The sequence below is a fragment of the Lissotriton helveticus genome, chromosome 4_2 (assembly GCF_964261635.1).
Source record: "Lissotriton helveticus chromosome 4_2, aLisHel1.1, whole genome shotgun sequence".
Lineage (NCBI taxonomy): Eukaryota > Metazoa > Chordata > Amphibia > Caudata > Salamandridae > Lissotriton > Lissotriton helveticus.
This window is the reverse complement of record NC_136064.1, coordinates 127,677,410-127,690,255: the sequence shown is the minus strand read 5'-3', so window position 1 is coordinate 127,690,255 and position 12,846 is coordinate 127,677,410. Positions and strand designations below refer to the sequence as shown.

At 44.3% G+C, this 12,846-nt stretch overlaps 1 long non-coding RNA gene across 1 annotated transcript; it reads left to right on the top strand.

The window, feature by feature from the left end:
• Window positions 1-11,358: 11,358 nt before the first annotated feature.
• Window positions 11,359-12,360, top strand: LOC144752103 (uncharacterized). The gene is made up of 3 exons (XR_013594028.1): window positions 11,359-11,614; window positions 11,892-11,989; window positions 12,267-12,360. It is a non-coding gene; the product is annotated as an uncharacterized LOC144752103 (long non-coding RNA).
• Window positions 12,361-12,846: the final 486 nt, after the last annotated feature.

Genomic DNA, 12,846 nt, shown 5'->3' with positions numbered 1-12,846 from the left:
AATGTGGATATTTCTCATGTTCGTAAAAGAGTATTCCATTTCACAAACTCTACATTACTCTAAAATAGTCCCTAATTTCTAACAGTGTCAATGAACTCAAACTGCAGCCTGCATTAGGTACTACTTAAGCATCCTTACTTAGCAAGTGAGTTTCATCTCCATCCTGGGAGGGCCAAAAAGAGTGGACAAATCCACCTCTGTGATGCCAATAAAAACCATGTGCTAAAATGCTTTTAAATATCCCAAATCAAATCAAACGGTTATATTCTTACATTTAAAAACTGTTTTGTAACTGCTGGACACTATCCTATCACAAACGTTAAACAACAATAAAATAAATGGCTTTATGAATTTTGGACCCCACGACTAAGCTCACTCTGGTTATATCACATAACAATATGGAGTGAATTTCTGATCAACTCCAGGTAGCTATGGCACAAGGAGCAGGCAATCCTCAGCGAATTGTGTGTTCAAACAGTACAAATAATTTTAAAGTAGAGCACACATCATGCTAACAACTCCTAAACCAATTTAGAAAAATAAAGAAAATGTTATTCTACAAAAAGATACTAAGAACAACAAAATACATTAAAACTTTAGAATAGATTTATTACATTTCAGTATTCATAAAATCCCTGCCAGACCAAAACTATATTATAACTAAAAGAGAATTACTTGTCATTTAGTTAGCTAAGATTGGAGTCATTACCTACTAATGGCCCATCAAACGGTATTGATTCATTCAGACTAGAGCAATCTTTAATTCCTGAGATCTGCCAGTGTATTTAACCCTCATTAATGTAAGTGGATGATTTTCTTCAGTGAATATGAATTACAATTAACTAATCACATTTAGACCAGGTATTAAAAATGTCACAGCTGACACCATGTCCTGAATAGGTGCACCAGTAGAGCCTGCAATTTCATCGCAGAGAACATAATTGTAGATTGTTAGATCTGGGGGTCTCTAGTTGGCAATGGTTATCACCTTTGTCCAAATAGGGAGCCTTACTTCTAAGTCAGGATAAGGGGATTACACTCCGTAATAACCCCTGCTCACCCCCTTGGTAGCTTGGCATGAGCAGACAGGCTTATCTCAGAGGCAGTGTGTTAAGCTTTGTTAAAACCATTGCAACACAAAGATATTTAATTACAGACCAATTTTTGTATATAAAAACTCCTTAGTTATAAAAGGATAACAGTTCTATTAAAAATACTGTACAATAAAAATTCAGATAATAGAAGTCACTCATTCAGGCACGTTATAACCAGAAATGCATGCCACGTTTGTTTACACCACTGTAATTCTTGGATATAATACTTTGTTTATAAATGCACAGGTAAATTTAAAAGTTAGATTTCAGCCAATATTTTGATTTCCGGCGATTTCTTCTGGCATGCTGTCAGAAATTTTACCAAAGTGCACTTTAGTTGGGGGTCACTTGGAGCAAGGCAAGCCAGAACAGCCTGCCTCCTGATTCGAATTCTAAGCTGGTTGAATTTAACTTTTAATATTTGTAACAAACATATGACGGAGATCATCTGCATATTCGTGGCTCTTTGGACAGCGTGACTTTACAAAGAAATGGGTCGAAGCCCACTTAGAAATATTCTCTGGTGTATAATACAGTATAAACATAATCCAGTATTTCTGTAGTTTCAAATTAACTGAGGTAACTGCCGCATTTATAGTTTCCAAATGTTCATATACTACCTCTTTTGCTTTATCAATTTAAAAAATCTGGCTTAGTTTGACTGCGATCTGTAAACTGTCATCACTAGCAGACGCTAAGAATGTCTGATAAACGTTACCAATACAGGTCCGGCATGAAATCAGAAAAATTTCAGAGAATACCTCGACTGGGCTAGGTAGTTCTAATAAGCCCTCTCCGTGAGTGAAATAATCCCTTACTTGCAAGTACATAAAAATGGATGAATATCCCAAATTCTTCTTTCAATGATAGGAATGATTGAAATCCTTGTTCATCATACAACTGCCCGAGCTGTATACCACTATGTTGCCACCATCTCCCCACATGATCATGAAATATATCAGACAATATTGGATTTCCCCAAAGTTTTGTTATATGTGTGCAACTTAGGCAGTGTACAAGTCTTACATATATCTTGCCAAATCCAGAGAATGTGTTGAACTACCTTAAATCGAACCTTCTTGTGGTAGTTAGGATCAGCCGTTTTATGCTGACCACAGGCCAGCTGGTATGAGAGCCAGATCATGCCCATACCAGGCCCCTTGAGTAAACTTTGAATCTGACTAACAAAAGCAGCCCAAAAATATACTTTAACCTCCGAGAGTTTAAAACCACCTCGCTCATATGGTAGCTTAATGTACCTGAGAGCTCTCCTTGCCCGCCGGTATCCCCATATAAAACTGCCTACAGCATTTTCCAACTGGTTAAAAAATGACAATGGTACCCTTAGTGAATAGTGTAAAAAAGGTACAGAAACTTCGGAAGTTGCAGGAAAAGGCTGAGTTACACGTCCCAGTTATACTAAGGGGTTGCCTGTACCAACTACGCATATTTGCGGCCACCTTTATTAACAATGGCTCGTAATTTAGAGCGACCACATCATCAACTTAACAACTAAGTTCTTGTATTTCCTAGTGTAATTGTGGCTATTTCAAGTTGGAAATGTAGGATCGTCTGTGTCTCATCCACAGTTAATGTAAAGCCCATAAAGGTACCGAAACGCAGGGCCTCTTGTGTAATCTCAGCCACAGCTTTTACTGGTCGCAAATTAAAAATAGCAATGTCATCTGCTTATTCCATTGGTTTTAATTCCATTCCATTTAGGGACACAGTAGAGATATGAACTTTTTATGAAGCAAGTGCTTTAAATAAGGGTCAAGATAAAGAGCAAATAATAATGGGGATAGCAGGCATCCCTGCCATGTACCCCTCTGAACACTAAAGAAAGATGAAGAGAGGCCATTAAGCCTGACAGCCACTGTTGGTTTTCTGTATAGTTTCTGAACAGCCAAGATAAACCTCTAACCGAGATCTAATGATGATATCGTAGCTGATGGCACTGTGTACTTGTCTGCACTGTGAAACAATTGCAAATGGCATCATACACAGTACCATTTATGATAAAATAGGTATCTCTATTTTTATATGCTAAGGAGCATATAGTACTTTCACAACAGTGAAACTGAAAAATTAGCAAGCAGTGAGAGAGGTGATGATTTTGGGATCCTCCCTAACCTAGGAAGAGTACAAAGCAGATGCCTTGAAAACAAAAAGCACATCTTATTGAACGATTCGGTAGTGGTCCCATCCTCTTAGGACTACCCTAAAACAGTTATTGGCAAAAAACCAATCCCAACCGAAGGTCCTGCAAAGCATTATAGGATCAGATTAGCAGTGGCACTGAATTATATAGTATCCAATATCAAAATAATTCTACAAAGAGCTGCAGTTCAACTGGTGGTTACTAGATGTCCCTCACGAGTCAAATACAACTGCTTGATGAAAGGGATTCAATGGCTTTGTATTTGACTCATGAGGGACATCTAGTAACGACTAGTGGAACTGCAGCTTGATGTAAGAATAATTTCAATGCCTTGCATTTGACTCTGCTATTTATCCCCCAACCTCCTTGATACCCCCCACCTACTAGTGCAAGAAAACAGCCATGAACGGCTGACTACCATTCTCTGACCATCCTCTACCCTTCCCACCCCTGTGTCTGCCAAAAGGTGTCACCCCCTGCCTTGCTGTCCGAAGTTCACAGCATACAGAAGTCGCCACCTTTGCTCGCCCCAGAAACCCCCGTAAACCCATCTCACCCATAATTCCACCCCAAGTATGCATATAGATGTAGCAATAACAAAACAATACAGCAAGTAAAAATAATACTTTGTAAGACATATAGCTTAAGCTACAAATTATACTATTGTCTATTATCCCTAAAAAAATGCCCCCTTTACACATTGATTCAATCCTTAGCAGTGGGATGCCACTTAAAGAGTTCTTGTTTGGCCTCCTGTTCATTGAAAATTAAATGTGTGTGACCATCTTTAATAATCTTTAAATGGAGCAGTTCTTGTAGGAAAACCTGTGAGCACACATCTTTCAAGGGATCCATAAGTTGACAGAGCCACCATCGCTTGTCCATTGTAAATTTGCACAGGTCAAAATGCAAAAATATGGACATAGTATTGAGTTTGACATTGCTTGACGAAGCAGGAAATTTCCCAGAAACACTAGAATAGGTCGTGAAAAATTGGATCAGGCTTGATTGCCTTCGGAGAAAAACAGAGTCAGTATGTGCGCTCCCTGGAGCTGAGTATCCAGATCCCAGTGTGCTAGGTCAGGAAAGGCTTTCTGGAAAAGATTTACGATGATGGCATGTGGATCTGAACCTTCCCTTCCTTCTGGAATACCAAAACCCCTTAAGTTCTGACACCGCTGCCGAGTCTCAAGATCTTCAATCTTGACTTTCATGGAAGTAATTTTAAAATCTAGCATTTTTACCAAGTTCACAATATGAGTAGTCACCTCTTTTACAGATGTAACTTGTTGTTGAGAATCAATAACCTCAGAGGAGAGCTGAGTGACCTTGGAAGTCACATCTGACAAAGCTTGCTTAATCTCTCTGCTATTAGCCTTGGCCTGCTGATTATGGTCTAGAGCTCCGTCTCTCTGAATGGCTAGCACCTACATAATTCTAGAAAGTGATGGTTCATCATCATCGCCAGTAGCATACTGAGTCTTATTGATACTACCTTTTTCTAATATAGGCATCAGTACTGAAGGTGTTGTAGGAGATATAATGGGAGATACTGTAAGATATGTTGTAGGAGTGGCAAACATAGTCTCCTTGAATTATGCTACCGGCGTAACTGTTGACATTTGTGGAAGACCCTGATAGCCACTGTTGGACCCATTTTGCAGATTGCCTTGGCCATCCAAATCGTCTACGCTCTTAGTGATATTGGCTGCCGGTGCTAAACATTCATTGTCTATTGAAGCAGGTACTATATTGCCAGGATTAGATAACCTAGATATAATTGATATTACATCACCCTTTGAAGAATGCAATTTCCGCAGAGGGCTCACCTCGGGTCCGTCCTTCGCGGAGTTTGCTGCAGTTTCCTTGAGGCGACACAGTGTATCAGTCACTTGTGTCTTTACTCCAGTACCACAGCCTTTACCTCCTTTACCTGTCTGAACAGTTTTGGGGCCCTTCCCTTTTACAACTCCCCCCCACTGTTAGAGCCAGTCGTAGGACCATGGTCTGAACCTCTGCGGAATTGCGCCTTGCAACACTAAGAGACTAATCTGAACATCCGGGCTGTCCTGCATTTAAAGCACCACTTTCAGGAGACTGTTGTCAAGGAAGATGGCGGATTGACTCAGAACGATGAGGACGCCTACCTCTGCTCTCTCCATGGAGCCCGAGTGAGCAGCGGCTCATCCTCCCTTTGCCATTGATGCAGCCATGAGTTGTTGTGAGGCAGCAGGATCTTGCACTGTGAAGAGAAGTGTGGCTCACCGGTTAGAGGAGGCAGACCCTGATGCAGAGGTCAGACCCGGGACCAGGGTTCAATCCCCGACGCGGCAGGGTCTTGAGCTGTAAATGTCCATGGACTCGATAATTCTCGCCTCGGTGCCTACTTGAATCATGGGTTCACACTCTGCAACTCTGGGCAATAGCTTGCTTAATCTCCACTACGGCCCCACCGCGATGGGATGCCTGGTCTTCACCTTGGGGATGCCCAGTAGGGGTTATCTCGCAGCGAAAGCCAGGATGGGTTCCCAAAGCAAGCGTCTTGAGACCTTACTGTGAAAAGGCGCTATATAAGAATGTATGATTTACGATTTTATATTTATTTAATAAGAGACTGATTTCTACATGCCCCATTTTTAAATGATCTGCACTCTACTCTCAATATCGTAAAGGAAGGTGTTTCTCCTATCAAAAGGACTATTTTGTAAGCATGGGCGTAAAATCCGTTACGCTCGCGGATTTTTCGTATTTTCGGAGAATTCGCAATCCGCGAACTCTCGCGGATGTGGCGAGAATACGCAAATCCGCGCGAAGTGGATTTTTTGTTTGTGTTCGCACTGCTCGCGGTCAATCTCGCAACAATCTCGCACTCGCGAAAGTACAAAAATTATAAGGGGAGGGGTAAAGGAAGTGGCCCAGTCTCCAACTTCCTGTTCCTGTCCAGCAAGCTCCTCCCATAGGGGTGGGGTGAAGGAAGTGCCCCAGTCTCCAACTTCCTGTTCCTCTCCAGCAAGCTCCTCCATTTCCTGGCCACTTTGATTTCGATCTTGACTGGGAAGGATTACTTTTTGTGGTTGCTGCTGGATATTTACATTTGAGGCCTTTTGGATTACTTTTGGATTCGAAATTTGATTTCACAAACAAGTAAGTTGATGTTGTTTGTTTGTGGTGATTTTTGTGTGTGTTGCTTTTTTTTCGACTTTTTGGGGGGGAAATCTGCAAGTTCGCGAGCTGAGGATGTTTTTGCTTGTGTTCGCACTGCTCCTGTCCCGCGCAGCAACAATCTCGCACTCGCGAAATTGTAAAAATTACAATTCTGCACATGAATTGAAAACCACCAGGCTTAGTAGTTATGGGTGCATGCATGATACAACTGTTTTCTTGAATTTTTTTTTAACATGATTCTGGCCAGGGCATGGATGGCATTGGATTGTGGTGATCTTTGTGTGTTTTACGACTTTTTGGGGTGGTGTTGGGGGCTTGCTATGTGGTTGGGGGCCATTTTATTGCCTGGTCCCGTGTGGGTGGGGGTCTAGGGGCCATTTTTAAGCCAGTTTGTGTGCTTTGTGCCATAGGCCTACACCCAGTGTGCTCTGATGTCATCCATTATGCCCAGGGGGCCCAGAATCGGTCTGTTCGCGGATTTTGCTGGTTTTTCGCCACGTTCGCGCCGTGAGGCAACAATCTCGCACTCGCGAAATTGTAAAAATTGCAATTTTGCACCGGAAAACCACCAGCAGGCAGCATAAGCCTTCTGAAACTTGATGGATGGCATTGGATTGTGGTGATTTGATTAGTGTTGTGTTTTTTCACTTTTTGGAGTAGGGGTTGGGGGCTGGCTATGTTGGTGGTGGCCATTTTGAGGCATGGTCCTGGCCATGTGGATGGGGGGTCAAGCGGCCATTTTGAAGGCAGGCAGTGAGCTTTGAGACATAGGCCTGCACCCATTGTGCCTTGCTTTCACCCATTGTGCCCAGGCGGAGTCAGGGGTACATGAAAGTATAACCCTCTCTGTGTGTGCGCTCTTGGATCAATGTTAAATTCCTGTTTCCCAAAAATTTAGCAAATCCTAATTTTGAAATTTCCATATTGTGTGGTGTGCACTGTGCACGTGTGTATTCATAAATGCCTACTTGCTAACTGTTTATTGAAGCGCTACATAAGCAACATATATTTACTGATGTTCCTCTGTCTTCGTTTGCTTTTAGGTGCACAAAACTCCGCATCATCGTTGAGCATTCAGTGCCAGGAAGAAGTCCTGCTGCGGCCTGTTGTTCCGACATCTGAAGAAGATGGCTCCAAAAAGAGGTGCCCGTAGGTCCTCTTGCAAGAAAGATGTCTCTACTAAGGAGAAGAAGCAAGTGGCACCACTTACCAAGGAGACTGGTGGCTCAACCAATACATTTTTTGGGGAAAAACAACAAAAAAAACAAAGGCCCACCATGAGTGCTGCACATGTAGCCTGTTTAGTTGTTGAATCACCAACGACCAGTGATGTTGGTTCATCGCAAGAAAGTAGCAGCACACCATCAACACAGGTTGTAACTCATCTCACAAGTACTATTCAACAACCAAAGCCGCAACAACAACTGCATGGGCTACTAGTACAAGCAGAAGTACATGCGCAAGGAGCTGTCCGAGAAGGAGCTGTCCGAGAAGGAGCTGTCCGAGAAGGAGCTGGCCGAGAAGGAGCTGGCTGTGAAGGAGCTGGCCGAGAAGGAGCTGGCCGAGAAGGAGCTGGCCGAGAAGGAGAAGGCCGAGAAGGAGAAGGCCGAGAAGGAGAAGGCCGAGAAGGAGAAGGCCGAGAAGGAGAAGACCGAGAAGGAGAGGTCCATGGAGACTTGCAAGTAGAGGTCAGTGAAGATGCCCATGTAGCGGCGCATGGAGCGGTGCAAGTGCCCACAATGGTTGTTGTTCCAGAAGTAGGGGCACAGGAGGAAATTGACTTTGGAGCCGGGGTATCATGTCAGGAAGACGAAGCCACTCCTCCTGACGATTCATTTTCTCCCAGCTCCCCAGCAAGGAAAAGATCAAGGAGGGTGTGTAGAAGTTCCTCTTCAAGCCCCGCTCCATCAGATGATGATCTGGATCTAGATTGGCAACCATCTCCGACATCTGAGAGGGAGGCACACCATGAGCTGCGAAAGGTATCAAATGTTAAAAGGAAGGGCCCCGGAAAGCTCATACTTATGGATCCGAACGTCGGACTTGATGAAGTGGTTCATTCTGATGTTGATGAACAGGATGACAGCAATGACCTAGTCATCACACACGTCATTCCAGCCACACCGGCCATGCAGCAGACAGACATTTATACCCTATCCCGACGTCATGCTGAGTGTGACCCTGGCGATGTGGCACTGGTAGCACCACCAACGCAGTCAAGTAGTACAACAAGTTCAACAAAACCTACAGCTCCCATATTTTCTCCCCAGAGGGGGACTCCATCCAGCTCGACTCCCTCAAGTAAGGTTGCTGCAATAATTGCACAACCCAGTAGATGTCTGCAAGGCTCATCCACCACTGCTTCATCTGGCATTGGCAGCAGTATCACCTCGTGCGGCAAAACCAGAAGTTTCCAGTCCCCAGTTTGGAACTTTTTTAGTGTCCATGAAAAGTATGATAACATAGCCGTTTGTTGCATTTGTAAGACTAGCGTTAGCCGTGGTAAGACTGGTACCAACTATGGAACCGGAGGCCAGATAGGTCATCTTGAAAGAAAGCACGCTGCCGAATGGTTTCCGCACCTAGCAAACGTCAAGGGAAAGCGATCCCAAAGGGCAAGTGGCCAAAATATACCCATACTAGGTGTTTCATCTGAAGATGACGGGGAGATAGAAGAAGCGTCAGACATGTGTCCGGTTGCACCCAGTACCCCTGGCAGCACCACACCCTCCGGGACACATAGGAGGCACACTGAGAGTCTGGGAGACACACCAATGCGGAAAATGTCAACACTGTTCAGAAGTGAGTCGAAGAAGGCATCAGCATCATCCCGTAAATTTGTCCAGCGCACCATTTCAGCCATGTTCTCCTCAGATGTGCAATTTCAACGCAACCACCCAACTGTACGCCTGTATAACACTAAGCTGGCTAAAATGCTAGCGGTGGACCTTCTCCCTTTTTCGTTTGTCGAAGGTGTGGGTTTCCTTGAACTGGTGGCATTGTGACTTCCAAAACACTGGCCCCTAAATGGAAGGTTCCTAGCCGGTTCTATTTTGCCAGGGTTGCTGTTCCAGCACTACATAAAGAGGTGCTTGAGTTGGTGGGGGCAGCTTTGCAGAAGAGTGGTGTTCACACTATACACCTGACAACAGACATGTGGACCAGTTGCCAAGCCCTTGATTACATGTGCATCACTGCACACTGGGTCTCTTTTTCAGGAGTCATAAAACAGATAAATGCAGGTGGTGACTTGGTCGAGATTTTTAAGGGTGCTCGTAAACATGCAACATTAGCCATGTTTGGCATGGAGAAAAGTCATACTGCAGTCAACATTTTGGCTGACTTTAACAAAAAGGTCTCGCAATGGCTGCCCCCAAGAAAATGCAAGGTTGGTTATGTTCCTACTGATAATGGCAGCAATGTAGTTAAGGCCATGGAGGACTGTTTCTATTTCAGAGTGCCGTGTTTGGCGCACTGTATCAACCTTGTTGTGCAAAATTTTTTGAAAAAAGAACTTGCAGTCGACAAAACACTGACCATCTGCAGAAGAATATGCACACATTTCAACCATTCTTTTAAGGCCCGGAAGGAGCTGAGGCGCAAGCAAAATGAACGTAGAATGCCAGTGAAAGCACTTATCCAGGAGGTGGCAACACGTTGGAACTCAACCTTCTACATGCTTGAGCGTCTGCATGAGCTGTTTCCAGTAGTCAATGAGTATTTCTACAACCTGGGTGGTGATACAACAGAAATGATGCTAGCGGTGGAGCAATGGCAGCTAGTTAAAAGCCTGACAGACATGCTTCGTCCTTTTGAGGTCTTCACGCGTGACGTCAGCAGGGAGGACTGTTCTTTGAGCAAAGCTATCCCATTGTTGCTGAAGCTCGAGCACCAAGTCAAGGTGGTGTCTTCACAATTAAAGGACGTTGGAAAGAATGAAGCACATGAGTTGGCGCAGAGATTATTACAACGCCTAGTTAGCAATGAACGGCTTGTAAAAATCAAGAAACAACAGCACTACATTTGTGCTACTATTCTGGATCCACGTTACAAAAAGCCATTGTTTGGCAAAGTAATAATTCCTTTTGAAACATCAGATGTTACAGAGTACAAAGGTTGGCTAGCTCAGTCAGCCACTCGTTTTGAAAGAGAGCGGAAGGAAACTGTACGAGAAGACAGTACTACTAGTGAATCAGCAGACCATCAGGCGTCCCAAAAAAGCACTTCTGCATCTGTGCCTGTGGCAGAAGTGAGTGTCTTTTCCTCTGAGCCGTTAACCACACCAGCAACCGTATCATCTGAACCAGGCCCAGGCGATATGTCTGAAGCGGGTTGGCTAACTCAGCTAGGGTTTCCTTGTCCTAGAAAGGACACAGAAGTGCAAAGTACAGGAAGCCGGGAGGACATTCTTTCAATGGTGCAGGCCTATCTGGATGACTCAACAGAGGTCAATATTACTGAGGACCCATTGGCGTATTGGCATGGGAAAAGAAAAATATGGCGAGAGCTCACCAACCTGGCTATCAATTACTTGTCTTGCCCACTTGCAAGCGTGTCTTCAGAACGTGTTTTTAGTTCTGCTGGTGGCATTGTGACTTCCAAAAGGTCCCGCCTCTTGCCCGCAAATGTGGAGCGGCTCACCTTGTTAAAGATGAACCAGCACTTCATACCACCAGATTACAGAGTACGAGAATCCACGCAGGAAGAAGAGGACACCGACCTACCTGAGGAAAGTTCTCCTCAGTTACTAGAAGTAACCCCGACTGATGATTTAGCAGAGTATGAGGACGAGTTCTGCTTCCCTGACAGCGAGTTCTGAAAATTAGTCAATCATTCATTAATTGTAAATTTAGTCCTCCTTATTCACTTTTATTCCTGTGTGTCTGTCTTTCTTTTGCACGTGCTTCATCACATTCCCAACAAAACTGTAATCAACCAATAAAACAACAAGCCCATCAACAGAACTGTCTTGATTTTGATGCCGCAGCATTCCTCAGGTTCACAACAGTTAGTTGACAAGAACTCAGTCCTGGTCGTCTATCCTGAGTCCTCCTCCTCCAGACTCACCCTATCCATTACCCATAATGATGATGCCTGGATTCTGCACAATGAAGAAACTTACGTTGACGAGTCCCCTAACGCCTTAGGACACTGTGAATTCCAGGTGGAGCCAGCCCTCAAACACAAATTACAGGTAAGATAAGCGTTTGGATGGGAGGTAGTATAATGGAGTGTTCGGAGAGGCGAGAGAGTGACAGTGGTACTGGTAGTAAAGTCCTAGGGCTCTTGAATTAACAAACTCTGTGACAGGCATTTACTTTGGAAAACATTTGGCCTATTGCACGTGAACGTTTAGGCGTTATTATTGCTCGCTTGCCTGTCTTAGGGGTGCTGTCTGTGGGGCTTCTAGGTTTTTGTGGTGTGTGAGCACCGCTGCCACATTTCTAATGTTGATTGCTTTTGTTTTGCAGAAAATCCACGCCGGGAAACTCCAGTTGTGGCCCTGCTGCAGAACGCCTTAGGACTCTGTGAATTCCAGGTGGAGCCAGCCCTCAAACACAAATTACAGGTAAGATAAGCGTTTGGATGGGAGGTAGTATAATGGAGTGTTCGGAGAGGCGAGAGAGTGACAGTGGTACTGGTAGTAAAGTCCTAGGGCTCTTGAATTAACAAACTCTGTGACAGGCATTTAATTTGGAAAACATTTGGCCTATTGCACGTGAACGTTTAGGCGTTATTATTGCTCGCTTGCCTGTCTTAGGGGTGCTGTCTGTGGGGCTTCTAGGTTTTTGTGGTGTGTGAGCACCGCTGCCACATTTCTAATGTTTCTTGCTTTTGTTTTGCAGAAAATCCACGCCGGGAAACTCCAGTTGTGGCCCTGCTGCAGAACGCCTTAGGACTCTGTGAATTCCAGGTGGAGCCAGCCCTCAAACACAAATTACAGGTAAGATAAGCGTTTGGATGGGAGGTAGTATAATGGAGTGTTCGGAGAGGCGAGAGAGTGACAGTGGTACTGGTAGTAAAGTCCTAGGGCTCTTGAATTAACAAACTCTGTGACAGGCATTTACTTTGGAAAACATTTGGCCTATTGCACGTGAACGTTTAGGCGTTATTATTGCTCGCTTGCCTGTCTTAGGGGTGCTGTCTGTGGGGCTTCTAGGTTTTTGTGGTGTGTGAGCACCGCTGCCACATTTCTAATGTTGATTGCTTTTGTTTTGCAGAAAATCCACGCCGGGAAACTCCAGTTGTGGCCCTGCTGCAGAACGCCTTAGGACTCTGTGAATTCCAGGTGGAGCCAGCCCTCAAACACAAATTACAGGTAAGATAAGCGTTTGGATGGGAGGTAGTATAATGGAGTGTTCGGAGAGGCGAGAGAGTGACAGTGGTACTAGTAGTAAAGTCCTAGGGCTCTTGAATTAACAAACT